Here is a 19,758-nt window from a genome sequence, read left to right as displayed (position 1 = left end):
CCACAGAAATGCAAAAATATACGATCCAATTTAAAAGAAAATAAACTTGTCAGCTTGCTCTGTTTAGCGGTTAATATATGGCTGACATTACTTAGTCCTTAGTTCGCTAGAATGCACTTTCAGATTGGCAAGGGGCGAGTAATGTTTTCCTCATCTGTCCTCATCCTGGTTGTTCTTTTCTGAAGGAGCTGGGTGAGGGGAATGGAGGCTGTACATTAGAGGAGAATTTGGCGATACTATTCATTGTCTGTTCTGACAGAGAAGACATTGTTTGTTCACTGTAATAGGCTTGGCAGGAATCTGTGCCGTGCATACAGAATGAGAAAACAGCGGTGGAGAATCTCAAAATCCGAAGCAATAGATCAGCTTAGAGATTTTTTTAAAAAATATATCTTAATAGCTTCTCATTACTGTAGATGCAAGTCATAATTTAGGGAAATAGTTTTCCTTTAAGGGATAGTTTTCTTGACCTTGCATTATGCATGTGTTACCTTAAAAAGGCTTTAAGACAGCAGTGTGCCTCTCTAAACACTGTAGTAACAAGAATTACAATCACGAAGTTTATAAACACAGCAGAACTGCTTGGAGATCGCTCCCTGTGCATTAGTATTCGCGTCAGTATCAATGAAAAGCAGCCGACGCACCTCCTCTCCTCTGGTGATTCACAGACGCAAATGTGAGCTGCCTAATTAGGCAGGAGAGAAAAGACACGTTAAATGATGTGCTTGGTGGTAAGAAGTCCACTGCTAGGGACAGTGCAAGAGGGCGCCATGTCTCAAATGTCCAGAGCTTTAAAGTCAACAACTGTCAAAGTGAAGGTTCAAAGCAGTGTGCAAACCCTGCCTTGGAAACTGAACTGGCAGAACTGTAAAGCGAGGCTGAGGCCTGGTGTTTCTGCTTCCTATCCCCATTCACCCCGCCTCCCTGCTACTCCCCCACCCCACTCCCCTCAGAGGAACTGCGTGGTGTGATGGTCGCCAATAGCCCCAGGTGTCTGGGGACTTCACGTGTGTGCACGTGCATTTCTCACTAGAGCAGAAAGAGATGTTGTCAGGCTTTGGGCTGCTGTGTTCACAGAGCACACGAGCTAGACTGGGGAGCTCCAAGAGCAGGTGTGCTGGGGCCGTTCCCAGCCAAGTTCAAGGGCCCCTCAACCTTGTGCTCCAAGAGAGATTTCTCATATTCCCCAGTCTTGGCTGGTATTTATAAGAAGAACTCCCTGTATATTTTTATAAGAACTATATCATGTAAATTATAAGATTTCTAAAATTACAGCTGTGATGATGTCGATATACAGTCGCTCGTTAGATTATTGCAAACCCCTCTCGGCTTTTTTTGTAACCTATGTAAGGATCGGCCTCAGACACCTCAAGCAAATCTTTTACTCTGCTACTTATGACATGGTTCAGGTACATTATCTGCTTAGTTTTAAAATTTCTCAGTCTTTTAAAATGTGTTTTTAAAGATGTGTTTGTATAACCTCTTAAAAATAGGTAAAATATAGATGATGGTATTTTCAAGTAAATACCAAAGGAACCAAGTAAAACTAACCAAGATGATACAAAACTGTTTCCCTTCATTGCTTCAATATATTGGTACATTTATTTTGTCTCTTTTAAAAGTGGTTTTTGTTTTATCATTTTTAACAGCCACGTTAGGGGCTACTAAGGCAGGTAAGGCAGAGGTGGGGTCAGTCCCAACTGCTGCTGCAGGAGCCCCTTGGAGGCGCAGCCTGGTGGGGGGGGTGATCAAGGAGCCTCAGGAGACAGTTGGTGGGGTAACTGCTGGCCCGTCTGTGACTTGGCAGCCCCGTCTCCCATCCTGCCTTCTTGTCCCTGTGCTGCTGGGACCCCGGTAACCAGCGTACTGCAGGCCTGAGCATTAGCATGCGCCGGTGACACCTGCTCTGCAGAGCCTGGACCTCCGCCTGCCAGAACGCAGTGGCAGCTCGCTGCAGAGTGCGTGGGTGCACCTCTAGAGGCAGAAGCATCGCCTCGGCTGGCTTCATTCACATCCTCGTCACTAGGACACAAGGACTATCCTTGTCTTAAAATGAGGAGTTGCAAAGGGCTCATTTCACCTGTTACAGCTCACCTTTGTCTATTGGGAAAGGAAGCATACACCAGTGGAGGGAAATTGGAGTAAACGCTTAACAACACTCTTTTATTTAGCAAACACTTAAACTGCACTTACTGTGGGGCAAGCAGGAGTCTAAGCACTTTCTAAGTATTAACTCATTTAATCCACTGCTACCGTTATTATGATTCCCTTTTTACCGAAGAGGAAACTGAAGTTCAGAGAGGGTAACTTGTCCAGGGATCCACGGATGGTGAGGGTGGATGGCCTGTGCCCAGGGGCTGTCTGCGCCGGAATCTAGGCGTTAGGGCTCTGTGCACCCAACCACAGGTACCTCTGTTCCCAAAACAGAGTTTGCTTAATGGTCCTGTCCCTTTGGGGGTCTGCCATTCCCCCAGAAGCACACACAATGTGTTACATTGCTGGTTTTGAACCGTACACCCCTTGTCTTTTGGCGTTTATATCAGGGGAAGAAGAATTTTTAATTTCTGTCCTTCTAGATTCAAAGTGGGTGCAGGTTAATGCTGTGTGGTCAAGCCAGGATTCCAGGCACTGCCTCCCCTGGCTGTCAGGGTGAGCTGTGCCCCACAGCCTGCCTGCGGACGGCCACCCTGGCCTCGCTGGGAGAAAGGCCAAGGGCCACTGCTCTCCCTCTTCCTCAACACCTCTTTCACCGGGTGGGTCCTGGACCTTTCTATGTGCTCCAGCCCTGAGGCCAGCGGTGTTGGACTTGCCAATACTGAGAGAAGCCACTATTCAAGCCGATAATGTCAGTAAGATGGATGTTTGACCCTTCTCCTCTCTGTCCTGCTGTGAGGATTTAGACAGCTGCCTTTGGGCGGTCTTGCCTTACCCCATACCTCCCAGAGAGAGGTGTTAATGGGTGCAGCTCCCTACCGCTCTCCTGAAAGAGAAAAGAAAAATCTTTCATTTATGATCAGATATTGATTAACTGAAGTTAAATTGATGTATGTATTGCAGGTTTCTCAGAATTTTCTTGTGACTCTCCACAGCAAGATGTAGAGTGCAGGGTTTCCTAAATGTTTTATTCTCTCAGAGGGGGAGGAATGTCTAGCAACACCCCCTTGAGCAGTGCTGCCTTAAGAAAAGGAGAGACCACAGAACATGTCATAGAAGGCAATCAGGTATTGAGGAAAGATCAGTTAGCTGCATTTAGGATCCCTAAATTCCACCCCATCTTTAAGCCAGTAGTTGTTGGGACCTCAGCGCGTCAGATTTCTCATCTGTAAAATATGGAGGATAGGACTGGATTGTCTCTAAGCTGTTTTCATCTTTATGAAAAGCTGGCAGTCGTTTGTTTATGTCCTAGCTGGCTCCAGAAGGGCTTTTAGGAATAAGGCACAATATATAACACATTAAGATAGAGTAAATTAAAAACAGGCAGGGGTGAAATGAGGCATAGGGAATATACAGTAGGAGAGACAGAGGAAGGAGGGAGGTTAGTATGCAGAACAAATTCTGTGAAAGCCTTCATGGTGGATAAGAAAGAACCAAGTTTTGCTCAGTGCTTTTTGATAAATAGTTTGAAAACAGAACTAGAATCATAGCTTCGTGATTAACGGGTCCTGAGCTAAACAAATGTTTCCTGCACGGAAAACTGTTCCTGGTTTGGAAACCAAATTTTTCCCACAGTTTTTAAATTCTGTGGCCTTTTGGTCTTTCAGGTAGAAATTTTGGCTTTGTGACAGGCTGGTCCCAAAGAGATTGGACTGTCCCTAAATGTGCTTCACAGGTAGCTGCGGATACATCGTCCTCATTCATTAACCCAGTACACGCTGCAGACCCACTCTGCTTTGGTGCATGTGCAGGTATCTGAGTCCCGATTCTCCGGACTCTGGAGTATTCCCCAGAACCTGGAGGGCTGTGTAATGGGAGGCCAACGGCTGGGTTGCTGTGCTGAGGTGGACGGTGTCTAGAGCAGAGCCCAATTGTGTGGCCTCCTTTGTACGGCGTCATTACATCCATTCTGTTTTCAGGATGCCGATCCCCTTGTCCCTCACCACGTCTGACTTCCCGCCCTTCATCCTCGCCTGGATCAGGGGCTGCCTGTCTCCTCACAAGATCAGAGATGTCCTCGGGGTCTCCATTGTCAGGCTGGTAGAGGTTCAAATCCAAGTCCTCTTTTCAAAGTCTTAGTAAATAGAATGATTACTGAAATTTTTTAAAGAAAACAATATTGTTGGAGGACTTCTTAGAGTATAGAGAGCCGTTAGTGACAGTCAAATGAACAAGCATGTCACTCAAATGCTGTAAGTGCCCAGGGCAGCTTGCATTAGTTTTTGTATTTAGTCACGTATTGTTACTTTATCTTTATAATGGATAGCTGACCTGGGAGACAAGACGCATAAGAAGTATCAGTGTTGCTCTAAGCTGCAGATAGAACTGGCCAAAATTCTCATATACTTTCCATAGTGTTGGTGAGATTTTATTTCCTCATCTGGGTAGTAGTTACATGGGTGTTTGTTATATGATACTTCCTGTAAGTCTTAAATACATTAATATGTTTGGTAAGTTTTCATATCCACTCTTTGGAATATTTGTGGTATAAAATCCAATGTTAAAAAAAGAAAAAGTAGTGACAATCCTACAATTCGGCTTTTTAGATATTAGAAATAAGTATCATCTGTACCCTTAATGTATGTGTCCTCACACTTCTGTTGGCAAGCTGACAACACATATCAGACAAAATATATATTTATTGCAAAGAAATGCTTGCAAACAGCAGCCTAAACCTTTTTTATCTGGTCTCATTGTTTTGTAAGTAAACACACCAATTATCATAGGTCGAGTATGTTTGTCCAAAATGTTAGCCGAACATTAGCTAATGAAAGCAATTATAGTCCATTTTGATATCATAACATAACAATATAATTTGGAACTTAGATATTTGAAGCTAATAAGTGAAAATATTTATATATTTGATATATATCTCATATACCAGTCTGTCTTTTCAAAAACTTGTCTGCAAGTCATGCATTTTATTCTATAATGAATTTAGAGTTAATTGAACAGCACATCACTTGTTAAATAGGAAACACCCAAGGGGCGCCCAGGTGGCTCAGTCTGTTAAGCATCCCACTCTTGGTTTCTGCTCAGGTCATGATCTCAGGGTCATCAGACGGAGCCCCACGTCAGGCTCCGTGCTGGGCGTGGAGCCTGCTTAAGATTCTCTCTCTCCCTCTCCCTCTGCTCCTCGTCCCCTTAAAAAAGGGGAAACACTCAAAATAGAATCATTAAAGTTTGTATGTAAGTGAGCATGATAATACAAACTTTAATAATAATCTTGTCTAAAATCAAATATTTGTACTTAAGTCACCTCTTTCTTATATAACATAAAATTTTCAATCAAAACACTTCCAACGGAGGCTTGCAAAAACATACCTATGCGAGTCAAAACAGGTTAAGACTTTAGTGAAGCCTGGACAAGACGTTGCAATAATTATTTGTATTCAGTTTAAAGAGAATGTCGCTGTTCTGGGGTAAGTGGTTGGTAATGAGATAATATGAGGTATGGTGAGTTGCAGAAAGAAGATTAAAGGCCGACAGCAGAGTCAGTTGTTGAGAAGACAATGTTATGAAACCATTGTTGCCCTGCCCTCCCCCCGGCCCCCCACTATGTCCCAGGAGCATCTGCTGCAGTTTCCTGTTCCAGCTCTCTGGGAAGGTCAGCGATTGCCTCTCGAGCGGGTGCTGACCTCCGATGTGTTACACAAGGCCCTGGACTGCTGATGCTCTCTTTACTTATCGTAAGATATACATTACATACATATACTGTTTGGAAATACCAGCCATAAATGAATGGCATGTCCCCTATTTATTGTTCTTTTCACTACAAAAATTGACTTCTTCCTAAGAAGTCCTGTTTTTCTTAATCGGGTTACATTTCTTAGAGTTTCATTTCCTTGCGTTCTTGGACATTGGAGCATTATTTGTACTGTCTTGTTAGGTGAGCTTCTTAGTTTTTCAGGTTCTGACTTCACTATTAATTTATTTTTATTACAGTGAATAAATTTTACATCTATTACATTCAAATGCAGCTAATGAATTTCAGAATAATTCCAATCAGCATCATTTTCCAACAATCTTAATGTTGTTTGATTCTTCTAATGGTCAATTTAAAAATCCAAACTGTCATCATAGTAACTACTCTTTAATAAAACTTCAATAAAAATCTAAAGAAGCATTTCAGTGGATTTGACCTAAGGGAAAAAAATATACATAGGTGCAATATCTATTGCATTTAATTAATTGGCATAAGCTAGAGTATTTCTCTGAGTTGTAACTAGCTTTCATTTTCAAACTTTGGAAGAATGAGTCATTTGTACTAGGAAGTGGATGCTAAAGAACTATGTTCGGCAACTTGGACAACATTTTTAGCATTTGAATTTCTCTATTTATAGTGCAGCATCAGGCAGAGTAAAATGTTTGGCATTTCTATAAGGGATGCAAACTCTTTAACATTCTCTGTTGTGATCTAACAATTCATTTCAGAGTAAGATGAATCAGTCTTGTTTGGAAAATGTTTTATACAAATATTGGCAAGGAAACTGTAACTGCATTTCTGCGGATTTTAAAAATGCAAACTCCCCTAAAGTAAATGATGACAAATTTCACAATATTACTTCTTTCTTCTGCATTACTGTAGTTCTATGTGAAGTGCCTTTTATTTAAATTCTCACACTACTCTGCCCCGTTCCTTGCTTTTTAGATTTTGCTAACCCATGTTGAAATCAGAGACCATGTTTCTAGGTCCCTCCAAATGTCAAGTTCTTTTTTAATCTAACCTTCCACTTCAGTGTTTTCCACATAATTAAAACTCTAGGTTACTTTATTAACATATGGCCTTTTCTTTTACATTAGACAATATGAGAACAGTAACTTGTCGGGTTTTGCACTTTAAGTGGCTGAATAGACATTCATATTCTCTTTCTCATTTTCTCTTTCACACCACACACACACACACAAACACACACACAGTGTTGAACTAATAAAAAATAGTGCAAACTAAATGTAATTTGCTATCCTGGATGTGATAACAAAAAAGGGACATTAATGAAAACTAAGGAAATCTGAATGATGTATGGACATTACTTAATAACATACCAGTTATTGGTACATTACCTGTACAAATATACCATGTTGCTGTACAAAGTTAATAGTAGACTACAAAAATTACAGTAACTATATTTATAGCTAATTTATTAAATGGTAGAGTTGACTGCAGTCTGTTCTGTGATAAGAATAATTTGGGTACAAAGTGATAACTAGTTCTCTTTTTGCCAAGATCCTCTTTGAACATAACCATCTGTAGCAGGGGTTGGCAAAGTCTGGGGCCAAATCCAGCCAGCCACCATTTGTGTGGGGCTTGACCACGCTCTGCTGTGATCTTGCTTGTGCCCATTTCCAGAAAGCTGGGAGGGTATAGGCTCAGGCTTCCTGGGCTCGGTTCCCAGCCATTCGGTTAGGGGTTTTGCTTGACTCGTTTAACCTCTCTGGACCTCATTTTCCATTTCTAGGAAATCAGAGGGTCAGATCAGATTTTTCCATTGGGGAATCTGTGGCTTAGAAAATTCCGACTCTAAATGTGTGCTGGAGGTCTGTTTGTGATCGTAGCTTTGGAAATCATTGAGAATGAAATTTTGGCACTAAGCCAATTTGCATGTGTTATTATAATTTATAGCATAAGATTATTATTCATCACTTTTCAGCACTTTTGAACTCTGCCAAAAAAGAAAGAGTCCCTGAAAATAATATTGTTGCCACGTAAGTGTCACTTATGCATTAAGAAGACAAGACCACAGTTTCTTAAAATATCCACATTAAATCTGAACTAAAAACCATATTAAAATATTAAATTATACCATAATTTGTGATGAAGTACACAAAAGTACATGTAAGGTACATTTTCAAACAAAAATTTTAGGTTAATGTGCTTTGGGATCATACACTCAAATGAAATTTAGTTTGAATTTATTATTTAATGTAATTTATAGTGTTATGTCGTATTCTAGTTTATGATAGTAAAATTTTGAGTACCTGATTATGCTCAAGGCCTTTACAGGCATTTATGATCCTGCCAAGTGTCCATGTTATGCTTGTTGAGTTAATCATTAAGAAGTTACTCATCTGACAATTATTTCTTAATTCCTTTTGAGCCATTGTCCATAATAAGAAATCAGTTTCTAGCTATAGTATTTCAGTGCTGTGTTTTGATTAGAGGCATATAAAAAAAGAAAGTTTACTTAGGTCTGCCTTGAAAATTAGATCGAATAGTGTCCACTTGACTGGGGGAAGCTCTCTCGGGAACGGTTGAATAGTGATTCTCAACTTTGTTCAATAAAATCTCTCAAGGGGCTTTTAAAAGTCCCCATGTGCAGCTGGTACCCCAAACTAATCAAACCAATCTCTGGGGGCATTATTTTAAAATATCCCAAGTGCCTCCAATATGCAGCACAAGTTGAGAACTCCTAGCCTCAAGGAGGATTGGGGGACGCCTCTTGAGATGAGCTTTGTAGCAGAACTCTCCTGCCCTTGGAAATTGGGTGACTTGAGTAGCTATGGGTCATTTAAAGAGTGAATAGTAGTCCTCCCTTATCCACAGGGGACACATTCCAAGCCCCATGGATGTCTGAATCCACAGATAGTACCAAGCCCTATCTGTACTATGTTTTTCGTATACATACATCCCCATATAAAGCTTAATTTATCAATTAGGCACAGTAAGAGATTAATAATGGTAACTAATAATAAATAGAATGATTGAAACAGCATATTATAATAAAAATTATCTGAATGTGGTCTCTCTCAGAATACCTTATTGGACAGTACTTGCCCTTCAGTGGTGATGTGAGAGGATAGAATGGCCCTGTGATAAGGGCGGAGAAGGACAGAAGCATCCTGATACAGCATTAGGCTACTACTGACTTTGTGACAGCACAGCAGGGGGGTCATCTGCTTCTGGCCCGCAGATGGCTGCGGATAACTGAAACCACAAAAGCCATACTGTGGATAAAGGGGGACTACTGTATACTTTCAAAGAGAGAGAAGCTTGCCAGTATTAAAGAACAAAAGCATGTCCCTTGCCCTAAATCTCCACCTCACAGATACCAGGAGAGCCTGTCCTGATTTTGAAATTGCATGCCTCCATGCTACAGTGCTTGCTTTGGCTTTTGTTTTGTGTGGCATTTTAGTTCACATGCAAGATCAGTGGGAACTAGCATTTAGTGAGCACCTCCAGTGAGTTTCAGGCCCTGTGCTAAGCATCATTCTTTCTCACAGCCAGGAGATAAAGAAGTTATTCACTTCGAAATAAAAATAAAAAGTCAGAGTTTTGTTTTGTCAGAGAAATCTTATCTCAGTGTAATTGGATATTTGATCATTTATTCATCCATTCAAAGAACATTTATTGAATATATGGGCTATCCCCAAAATAAGTTTTTAAAGTACTTTAAAAGTTTTAAAGCACAAAGGATCTCTGTGTGTTATCTTTTGCTTCATAACAAGCTTAGTGGCTTAAATATGACCATTTATGAGTTCTGCAACTGGCAGGTTAGGCTGGACTTAGTTGGGCAGTTCCTCCGGTCTCAACCAGTCTCCTGCACATAACAGTGCTCAGCTGTGGTTTGGCTTTGCTCATCTCAGCTGGGCTCTCACCTGTCTGGGGTGTGGGCTGGGGCAGCCCGGCTGGTCAAACTCTGGTCCCTGTGATCTTTCATCCTTCTTCACATGAGGGAGTTAGGGCTACCTAGAAAATGAATGCAGGTATGTAAGATACCTTAGGCCTGATCTCAGAATTGTCACACTGTTGTGTCTGTCACACTTCTTGGCCAAAACAAGTCACAAGTCCAGTCTAGATCCAGGAACTAGGGAAATAGACTTTATCTCTTGATGGATGATACCAAAAAGTCCTATTATAAAGGCTGAGGATAAAAGAAAGAGGGAGAGTAATTGTGGTTATTTTGCAGTCAGCTACAGGTGGGAACTCTAATCCTCTCTTGGGACGTTAATGGAGGTTTCTGGGAGATGGTTTGAGCAGGTTCACACCTGGAAAACAAACAGTGCATTCAAGGTGAAAGCAATAGCACGAGCAAAGCTGTCAAACTGCAGTTTCCATAGTGAAAAACAAAATAGAGATTGTAAAATTTCCTGAATGTAAGAAATATGTGCAGCCCAACACAGATCATAGAGAAGGCACTCAACATGTACTTTTTCATTTATATTTACATTATTTATATCAAAAAAGCTACAGTAGTGGTTGGGCCCATAAGACAGCTGTAATAACCTGAGGGCTTTACAACATACCATTTGAGTGACCTTAGACAAGTTACTAACTTCCATCGCTTTCTTTAGTACAGTGAAGAGAGTAATGCGTTTTGTATCAGTTAGTTTTTGCTGTATAACAAACTACCCCCACAGTTTACCAGCTTAAAACAACAGCTGTTTACTTGGCTCCTGGTTCTGTGGGTTTATAGTTTGGGCTGGCCCAGTATGGCAGTTCCTCTGGTTTCTCCTGGGCTCTTATATGTGTCCGCAGTCAGCTAGGTGTCTGCACCTAGCTGGGGTGAGGATGTCTGGTCCACATGCCGCTCATCCAGCAGGCAAGTCTGGGCTTATTCACACAGGGGATCCCACAGAGGATCCCCAGGGTTCCAAGAGTGAGAGCAGTAGCATGCAAACCTTATGGTCTAGGTTCACAATTGACACACTGTTGTTTCCGCTGCATTTCATTAGACAAGGCGAGTCACAAGGGGAGGCAAGAATTAAGAGTAGAGACAAAAGCAACATGTTTTTACTGGAAGGACCTATAAATTCATATTGCAAGCGCTGAGGACATAGGGAAGAGAAGAGTTGTAATCATTTGTACAGTCTTCTACACCTACCTATGGTTCACAGCAATCCAATGAAGAATAAGTTAAATGTAACTTGATTTTTCTAGGTGAGGCTCCAAGTTAAAAAAGCATCCGGCAAATGGTAGATGTTCAATAAAAAAGAAGCTATTAACTTTTTCTTACATATATTAGAAATCAGATTTTCAGCCAGATTCTCTTAATTGCCTATTTTAAAGAGTATCAGATGAGCCTCCAAACGGTATTCGCAAAGGTTAAATAAATGTTATGCTTTTTTTCTCTTTTGCACAAAGATAATACAAGTAGGGAAAAGCTCATTGCCTATGAGCGCGTGTGTGTCTTGGCATAGAATTCAGGTGTCGTCACCTGAGGGAGTTGCAGTGGAGCCCGGCATCTTCACAGCCGCCCAGGAGAAAGACGTACTTAATGCGAAGGGTCAACCCGAGAAAAAACATTAGAGATAGTAAAGTGTAATATTTCAACTCTAAAAATATGAAAGGCTCTTTTAATGGGTTAGAACTCATTTTTAAACCTATGCAAAGAATGAAAACCTTAATAAATCTTTATTGATTTTTTTCACTGTTGTGTTATAAGTATTTTCACAAAACCAGCTAAGCCCTATATAGTTCCAGATTGATCCATAAACTGCTCTTGGATCGTATAAATTGGATTCAGTGGAGATTTATTTATCTGAGAGCTAGAATATCTCTAATCAGTGATGTGAACTGGGTCCAAAAAAAAAAAAAGCTACCTTCTTTAAAATAAATAGAACACCACAGGTTATTCAAGAATGTGTAGTGTAGAAAAATGGCACGTGGGGCGCCTGGGTGGCACAGCGGTTAAGCGTCTGCCTTCGGCTCAGGGCGTGATCCCAGCGTTATGGGATTGAGCCCCCACATCGGGCTCCTCTGCTGTGAGCCTGCTTCTTCCTCTCCCACTCCCCCTGCTTGTGTTCCCTCTCTCGCTGGCTGTCTCTATCTCTGTCAAATAAATAAATAAAAAATCTTTAAAAAAAAAAAAAAGAAAAGAGAAAAGAAAAATGGCACGTGTTCACTGAGGACCGCGTCTGCTTTTTTACAACTGCAGTACGTTGAAGCTCCTTAAAGGGATCTCAGATGATCGTTGGGCTCTCAAATCCAGCCTGCATTCCCAGCCCTCCACCTCCAGAAGCCCCACGGCCCTCAAAGGGCTGTGTCCACCTGCTGACACTGGTTTCCAGGGGCTCACCTTCCAACATACTGCAGTTCCTTTTATGATTTTAGAAAGTCCTTGAGGTGAAGTGATTAAGACCTGTGGCTCTCCTCCACCTTTCTCTCACTTTCTTCCTCTCTGAGTGAGGGGGGTGGGGGACAGCTACTGAAACTCCGTAAGCCTTAGTTCCTTATTTTGCCAATAATGAATGTACACTTATGTTTACATGGTAGTTCCATCATATGTATAGTCATCAGGTTATTAACACAAATGTTGAATCACAGAAATTTAGGTCATCAGAAAGAAAAAGAGAATATAAGTTAAAACGTTCAAGACAGCCCAACACAACCAGGTTTGCTGATGGCCTTGCTTCTGCTTTTGAAAGCCTGCTGGGCACAGCCGTAATCACCACCCCGTCTCACTCTGAAACATGGGCGTACAGGCCACGCTTTCCATAAAGGCTTCAGTGCCTTTGCCATAAGAGTAAACAGTTCATTTGAACACTTGGTGTTTGTTTTTCAGGTAATGTTTTATGGGCCATGTAATAAAGTTACCTTACCTGGTACCGAGCATATGGTAGTAAGTATTCATGGATGTGATGTGTCTGTCTGTGCATGCCTAAGAATGATTTCTGCTTTATGAAATTCATGTTGGCAAGGACAGTGGTTTTTGTTGATACTAATAGACCATCTGGGACTTGCTATTCTAAATGTGATGGCTCTGTTTATACATAATGTCTTTAAGGGGAATTCCATATTTTTTGACATTTGCTTGCCAAACTAGAAGTTGTATACGGATTTCTGAACCCAGATAAGAGAATTTTACCCTTGCAAACCCAGCAAATCTCTTAAATTACTGCAGTGATTTTTTTAATAAAAATTAAATGCACATGTGCTGCGCTCAATCTCAAAGATTCCTGGACATCATAAGGTTTTTGGTATTGTTACTATAAAGAACGTACTGTATAGTAAACATTTTACATTAAGCACATGCCTTGAACACTATTGGAAACCCTCGTCACATGAAAGCCATCGACAGATTTAGTAAGCATAATTGATTTTATTCTTCAGATTTTAGATGATTAGTAAAACATAAATACTAGTTGGACCTCTATAGTAGTCATGCAAGTTCTCACAGCTGACACAGTAATGGACCACCCTTCTTCTGCCTTTTAAGACCATAGAACTTTATCCCGTTTAGAGGATGTCATGTCTTTTAGAAGAATGGTAACCAACACCCAGCATGGAGGGTGTGGAGTCATGGCTTGCTGCAGTCCCCATGCTACTCTGTTTTTCCCCAACCATCAAGTTGAATGTTAATCATCACTTCTTAATATTTTTGTGCTGTGGTTTTCTTAAGGTAGAGTTAAAAAGAAAGCAAACGATAGAATGAACAGGTTGTGTCTTTTAAGAAAAATGAGAAACCTGTTTCTTTGAGAAAAAGAAACTATTTCCTTGTGGTTAATATCCACCTGGCCTGCCTCCGTGTTTGTGGTACATACCAGGCCCCTGTGGCATTGGAGTTGGTGGCTGGTGGCAGCTGTGTGCTCTTTGCTTTCCTGGCTCATTGATGAGAACTTCACTTCGTATGAGACCACAATCTTTTAATACTGTGTACAGTGAGGAAAGAATACAGGATCTAGAGTGGAAGGCGAGGATTTCCTGGTTAGGTTAGGTCTTGGCCAGCCTCTTAATCTCTCTGGTCTGTTGTTTCCTCATCTTAAAACAACAATAATGTTGTTAGAAAGAAAGAGAGAGAGGAAGGAAGGAAAGGGAGAGAGAGAGAAAAAAAAAAAAGAAAGACAAAAGAAAGAAAAAAGAACCCGGCCTTAAATTCCTCACAAGATTGTTGAGCTACTCAAAAAGTAAAAACTGTGAAAATGTTTGCCAAACTCTGACGTATTACACAAAAATAATGTGATCGTGATAGCTGCTCTGAACCTGAGGGGTGAGGGCTGAAGGCTCCTGGGTCTCTGTAGATGAATAAAGGACTCAGGCTGAGAAACTCCACCTGGAGCGTGGGGCGATTTACCAGTGGAGCAGGATTTAGCCTGTGGCTGTCAGACACCTGAACCCACGTCCATTCCCTGTGCCTCGTTCCTGCCGTCTGCCATGACAAGTGCTCAGTCAGGCTGATGTCATAGGCCTTTGGGTGCATACGATGCCGGGAAGAAAATATGATGACAGGAAGGAAAAGGGCCTAAGACTGAACCTCAGAGGAGAAGAATCACAGTATCAAACAACCAGGGAGAGGAGCGAGTCTCTGGGAGTGTCTTCTCAGTGTGTGGTTGGCACCATGGTTTGTCATTTTCATTTCCATTCACATGGGACCGTGGCATTTCAGTTGACACACTGATGACTGTCATTATGGATAGTTATGCCAGGTGCACACATCAAATGTGTTCTTCCTTTTTTACACAGACAGACACATATATCAACTTAATCACAAACCTCACAGTCTCGTGAGTGTGAGCTAGCTGACCTGGATAGACAAAATCCTTGATTGTTACTTGATCGTTTGATGGAAGTAAAAAAAAAAAAAAAAAAAAAAAAGAGTAAAAGCCTGGCAGTTACATCTAGAGGCTTAATCAGTTCAGATTCATATTTTTGGCAAGAAGACTTCATAGTTAGTGCCTTGTCTTGCACCGCAGAACCCAGTGTCTGGTGGTGCCTCTTTTCGTGACATGAAGATTAATCACTGGGTTCAGGCGGAATCATCCTGACTCACTTACTACAGAGTTTCCCATCAGTCCCAACCCTATAGTTTGAAGAGGCTCTGGATGGTCATTGCTGAGAAATAATGGTTAGTTCTGAGTTGGCTTTGTGACTGTTTATGGCTACTGTCTGCTTTACCTAGGTTCCTGTAAGTTTCGATAAAAGTCTATTTGAAATTGCATTATATTTTAAACAAATTTGAGTTGGTCATCATTTAAAATAGTATTTTTCATAAAACATTCATATCATTTCATAATACCACTCTTTTACAAATACTGATTTACATACATATATATATATATATATATATATTAGATTTGGTTAAGGCAAGATCCACCATCTCTTAGAACTTTATAGTATGATCGAACATCCTGCATTTGAAGCAGCTGATTCTGATGTTGATAATGATTCTAGTTTACCATTTGAATTTAATGTAGCTCTATTTAACTAAAAAGAGAATCAGATACCAACTGCACATTTAAATACTTTATATACTTTGAGTTTTAAAAGATGCGGATTCTTTAAATATTTTTTGAATAAAAAACATTTTTGTTAAAACAGCAAGGAAAGCAGAAGGAGGAACTAATATTTATGAGGTGCCTTTTCTGGGCAAGGGCACTAAATTGCATGTTTCACAAGATACAAACATAGCTGATTTTGCTAGTGATATCAAATATACTGTTCTGTACTGAATGGAAAACTGAAACACTGAAGATTCTGAATGAAGCTGACATGCAAACATAGCACATATTTGGAAGGCTGGCAGAGTGTGTTATCAATACGGCTTAAAGTGCTAATCTAGACCCAACAGAAGCGCCTCAGAACAGCAGTAGTGTCCAACTGTCGGTTCCATATGTCAGTAGGATTTGTCCTGAAGATATTACAGCTGACTTCCTGGCCAGATCTATTAGTATCATGTGGTAATAATGCAAGGGTAAGATTACTGACAAAAGATCCCGGACTGTAATAAATCCACCAGCGCAAAGCGGATGCTTTCTGCAGGGTAGCTCCTGTCCCACACCAGACTTGTATGGGGATGACCAATAACGAGACGCAAAAACTTTCCCTTGGTACACTGAGGATCCAATGCCAGACAAGCACGGTGTTACCCCAACTAAAGTGGTCTAAAGAAACCTCAACAGAAGATTGGAAGCGCAGCTTGAAACATGAATGTCTAGCTGCTTTCTGCGGGGAATTGAAAGAGACGGCCAAGACTGCAAGATGTGCAAACAGAGAAGCTCTCTGGCAGAAGCTCAGAGCCAGCAAGGCACAGGGTGCAAGTCGCCTTCTCTGCAAAAGTGGCTGGCTCCGTGGGTCTCATTAAAATCCCAGCACGTGCATATCGCCTGGGGAACTATTGGTGAAATTGCCACTGTACACACTCATTTATTATCTATTAATGTCAATAGTTTCACCCTTGAAGGCTACAAGTCTGCACTGAGCGCATTCTTGGTCGGACTGCACACGTCTGCAGTCGTGCTCTCTCAGCATTTACTGAGCGCCTGCTGCTCTCACGGGGGCTGGCGTTAGAGCTGCGAGGACAGACAGTGCCTGTGCTCAGGGGGCTTATATTCTAAAGGGGATCCTGCAACCCTAAACACAAAAGACACATGTATAAGATGCTTTCAGCTGGGATAAGGGGAAGGGAAGAGAGGATAATGGGATAAAGGCTGAGGTGGGGATGGGCAAGAAGGCCTTTAGAAGTCTTCTCTGAGAACAGGATACTTGAACAGGATAGACAAAATGAAGAGGAAGCAGCTCTGTTATGACTTGAAGGACGATCATTCCAGTAGGTAAACACCTAGGATAAAAGGTCCAGGGTGACATTCAAGAGCTAGAAAGAGCGAGCCACGGTAGTCTTGCAGTAACTGTCAGTCTGAGTGAACAAAGTGCACTGTGTCCATTTAAGCAAAGAAGATCAAGAGAAAAGCGAAAGTAGCCTAAAGCATAATGCAAAGGATTGTCGTAATATTGTGTTCATTTCCAGTACACTGTCTACCTGTAAGAATTATGCATCATGTTGCAAGTGGAAGATAACGTAATTTAGCTCAGTTTTGACATGCAACCGAAGACCAGGGCTACGTGAGAACCAGTAACAGACCAGAAGATTTTTTTTTTGTATTTCTTGTTGAAATTTTTATGTTCGAATATACTTTAATTCTACTTTAATTTATCCAGTCAACTATGTTTAACCATACAACTTTTAGATTAGTGTTTTGAGGGATGCAGAGAAACGTGTAGACAATACAGCAGACAGAGGACGTGGCTCAATGCCCATATCTTCTGGGTCTGAGTCTTTATGTTGCAAGCTCAGATACCACCTTCTGGAATCGACTCTATACATGTCTCTTTTGGCTCAAGCTCTGAGGATGTACGTGCACACAAAACTTGGTTGATGTGGTTACCGGTGCAGACTGTGTGGGAAGAGGAACGATGAGCTGTATCTGTTTTACGTGGTCACATCCTGATTATGCCAGGTTTTAATACCGTAAGAAATAAGATGAAGTAGCATTTAGCAGTTAAAAGTTTAGAAGCATGAATGAATAGTCTAGCCAAGTGATTCTCAGCCCTAACTATGTATTCAGATGCTCTGGGGACACATTTACAAATGTCAATGCCCAGACCCAGTCCCTACTCAAGCCAATTTCTAGGGTTAGGCTTGGACATTTCATATACTGTAAAAATTTCCCAGGTGATTCTAATGGATAGCCAGGGTTGAAAATCCTAGTCTAAATCAGAGAAATCTAATAATTCTGTATAGTATTTAGGATAAAGTTGGTTTGATTTTAATTATCTTAATCTTTGTATCTCATATATCATCAGGGTACTTCTTTCATTATTTCTTTAGAGGGAAGATTAGAACTTATGACCCAAAAGATTAACTTAGTGGGAAAATCCCCCTTCCTTCCTCCCTTCCTGTCTTCCTTCTTCTTTTATCTTTTACTTTTTAAAAAATGTACCTTCCCCCTAAAACCTATTCTGGACATTGAAAACTCTTAAAATGTATAAACAGTTAGTGATAATTAAATTTAAAGCTTCATGTATGCAATCTTTAGAAATTAAGATTCGCTTCTAAGAAATATTGAGGTTGTTACAATAGAGACATTCATATAAGGCTCTTCAAAATGTATGAAATAAAAAACTTGCAGTTGGGGTTGGTGTAGAGAGAGGAAAGAAAGAGCTAGACTAAGGTGATTGCCGTAATTGAGGATAATTACATCTTTGAGTTTCCAGCCAGCTATATGAGAAGGGAAGAGAAAAGGAAATAAGATTTTCGTACGTATAGTTGAGTTGTTATTAAAAAAAAAAAAAAAGACAAACTAGCAGATAAAAAAAACCCTTTTTCCAGGCACTAAAATCTCCGAGTTTATCACACAGACACACAAAGCTTTATATCCTACACATTAGAACAATGACATTAATAGTCTTACTGAAAAATGCAGATGAACCAAGCATGACAGTTTCTTGTTCTCTTATTTTATAATAGCCACCTCATTAAGACATAGTCCGTAGGTTTAGCTGCTCCCTCGTGTAGCCCTAGCTCATGACAACAGAACCACGTTGGCTGCGATACGGAGGATATTAATATTCTGGGCAGCCGGGGTAGGAGTCTGTCCTCAGTCCATCTGAAAGCCATGTCCAGTAATAGGCAAAGGGAAAGGGCATCAGGTCACAACTCTGTCAGGAACTACGAAAGGTTGGAATTTGAGTATTACGACACAGTCTTGGGGAGAGTATTAATAGTTTGGAGACTATGTTGAAATCATACACATTGGTGTCTTAGATGGATCCTTTGATTCCAGAATCAAAGACTTATGATAGATAAGTGAAGGTTGCAGAATGTCTCAGATTGCTCTTAATCATGTTCTCAGGAAGGTGAAACAGAGTACACAGGTGACTGCTAGCGGACCAGTTGTCCCTAAAATTTTCTTGTTCCTGTTATTAATACACCAATGAAATAAAATGAAGTAAAATTTCAAAGACTTTGAAGAAAGGTCTAAGGAAAGTAATGTAAAAAAGATTGAATCCTTCTCTTAATTTCAGGATTAGCAATGTATTGTTTTACAATTAGTACTGAGAAATCTCATAACCGTTATAAATAATTGCTTACAAAAAGAACTGGAATGAAGCCACTTGGCTTAGATCATTTAGTCCAATGGGTTGAAACGATAAATACTAATGTCTTTTCCCAATAGCAATAACTAGATGTCAGTCACTATTTTGATTTTTTTATAAGTTTTCTTTTCTGTCTGAAAACATACCTTCTTGTTGCTTATGTAAGTATATTTTTCTTGAAGTCTTCCTGTAATAGAGGCATGAAAAATAATTAAGCAATCCCCCTCTCGAGATCAAATCCCACTGTTGCATTTCCCAGAGTACACATTTACGGGGCTGCCAGTAGGACCATGGTGCGTAACCCACACCTCTAGGGGGCAGCACGCATGTGTTACTGTGCCTGCTGTTAGCACAAGCAGAGCCACTCGAAGTGTCAATGGCAGAGAAGAGTGAACTCACATTCTTGACTGTGTTCAAAATTTGAGTTCCCATGTTCCATTTTTTAAGTTGTAAATAGTTTTACCTTAAACACCATAAATATGTTTCTTTTCCTTTTTATTTATTATTATGATACGTTAGTCACCATACAGTACTTCAGTAGCTTTTAATGTAGTGTTCCATGATTCACTGTCTGAGTATAACACCCAGTGCTCCTTGCAATACGTGCTGTCCTTACTACCCATCACCGGCCTATCCCAATCCCCCACCGCCCTCCCCTCTAAAACCTTCAGTGTGTTTCCTGGAGTCCATAGTCTCTCATGGTTCGTCTCCCCCTCTGTTATCCCCCCCTTCATTTTTCCCTTCCTTCTCCTACCGATCTCCCTGCTATTCCTTATGTTCCACAAATAAGTGAA

The 19,758-nt window shown here is 40.7% G+C and overlaps 1 protein-coding gene across 4 annotated transcripts in view; it reads left to right on the top strand.

Annotated features, from left to right (window-relative positions):
• The window catches only part of PAG1 (phosphoprotein membrane anchor with glycosphingolipid microdomains 1), a 140,221-nt gene that overhangs the window by 79,227 nt on the left and 41,236 nt on the right, over positions 1-19,758 (top strand). For 2 of the 4 annotated variants that reach the window (XM_034668242.1, XM_034668241.1), the window contains one exon: positions 12,657-12,713. The exons of the other annotated variants lie outside the window; for them this stretch is intronic. The gene's annotated coding sequence lies outside the window, so the exon portion shown is untranslated. The remainder of the gene's footprint in view (positions 1-12,656; positions 12,714-19,758) is intronic. 4 annotated transcript variants of the gene reach the window in all.

This window comes from Ailuropoda melanoleuca, chromosome 9 (genome assembly GCF_002007445.2).
Source record: "Ailuropoda melanoleuca isolate Jingjing chromosome 9, ASM200744v2, whole genome shotgun sequence".
NCBI classification, from domain to species: domain Eukaryota; kingdom Metazoa; phylum Chordata; class Mammalia; order Carnivora; family Ursidae; genus Ailuropoda; species Ailuropoda melanoleuca.
Note: the sequence above shows the minus strand (reverse complement) of the source record. Positions and strands in the feature narration are given on the sequence as shown.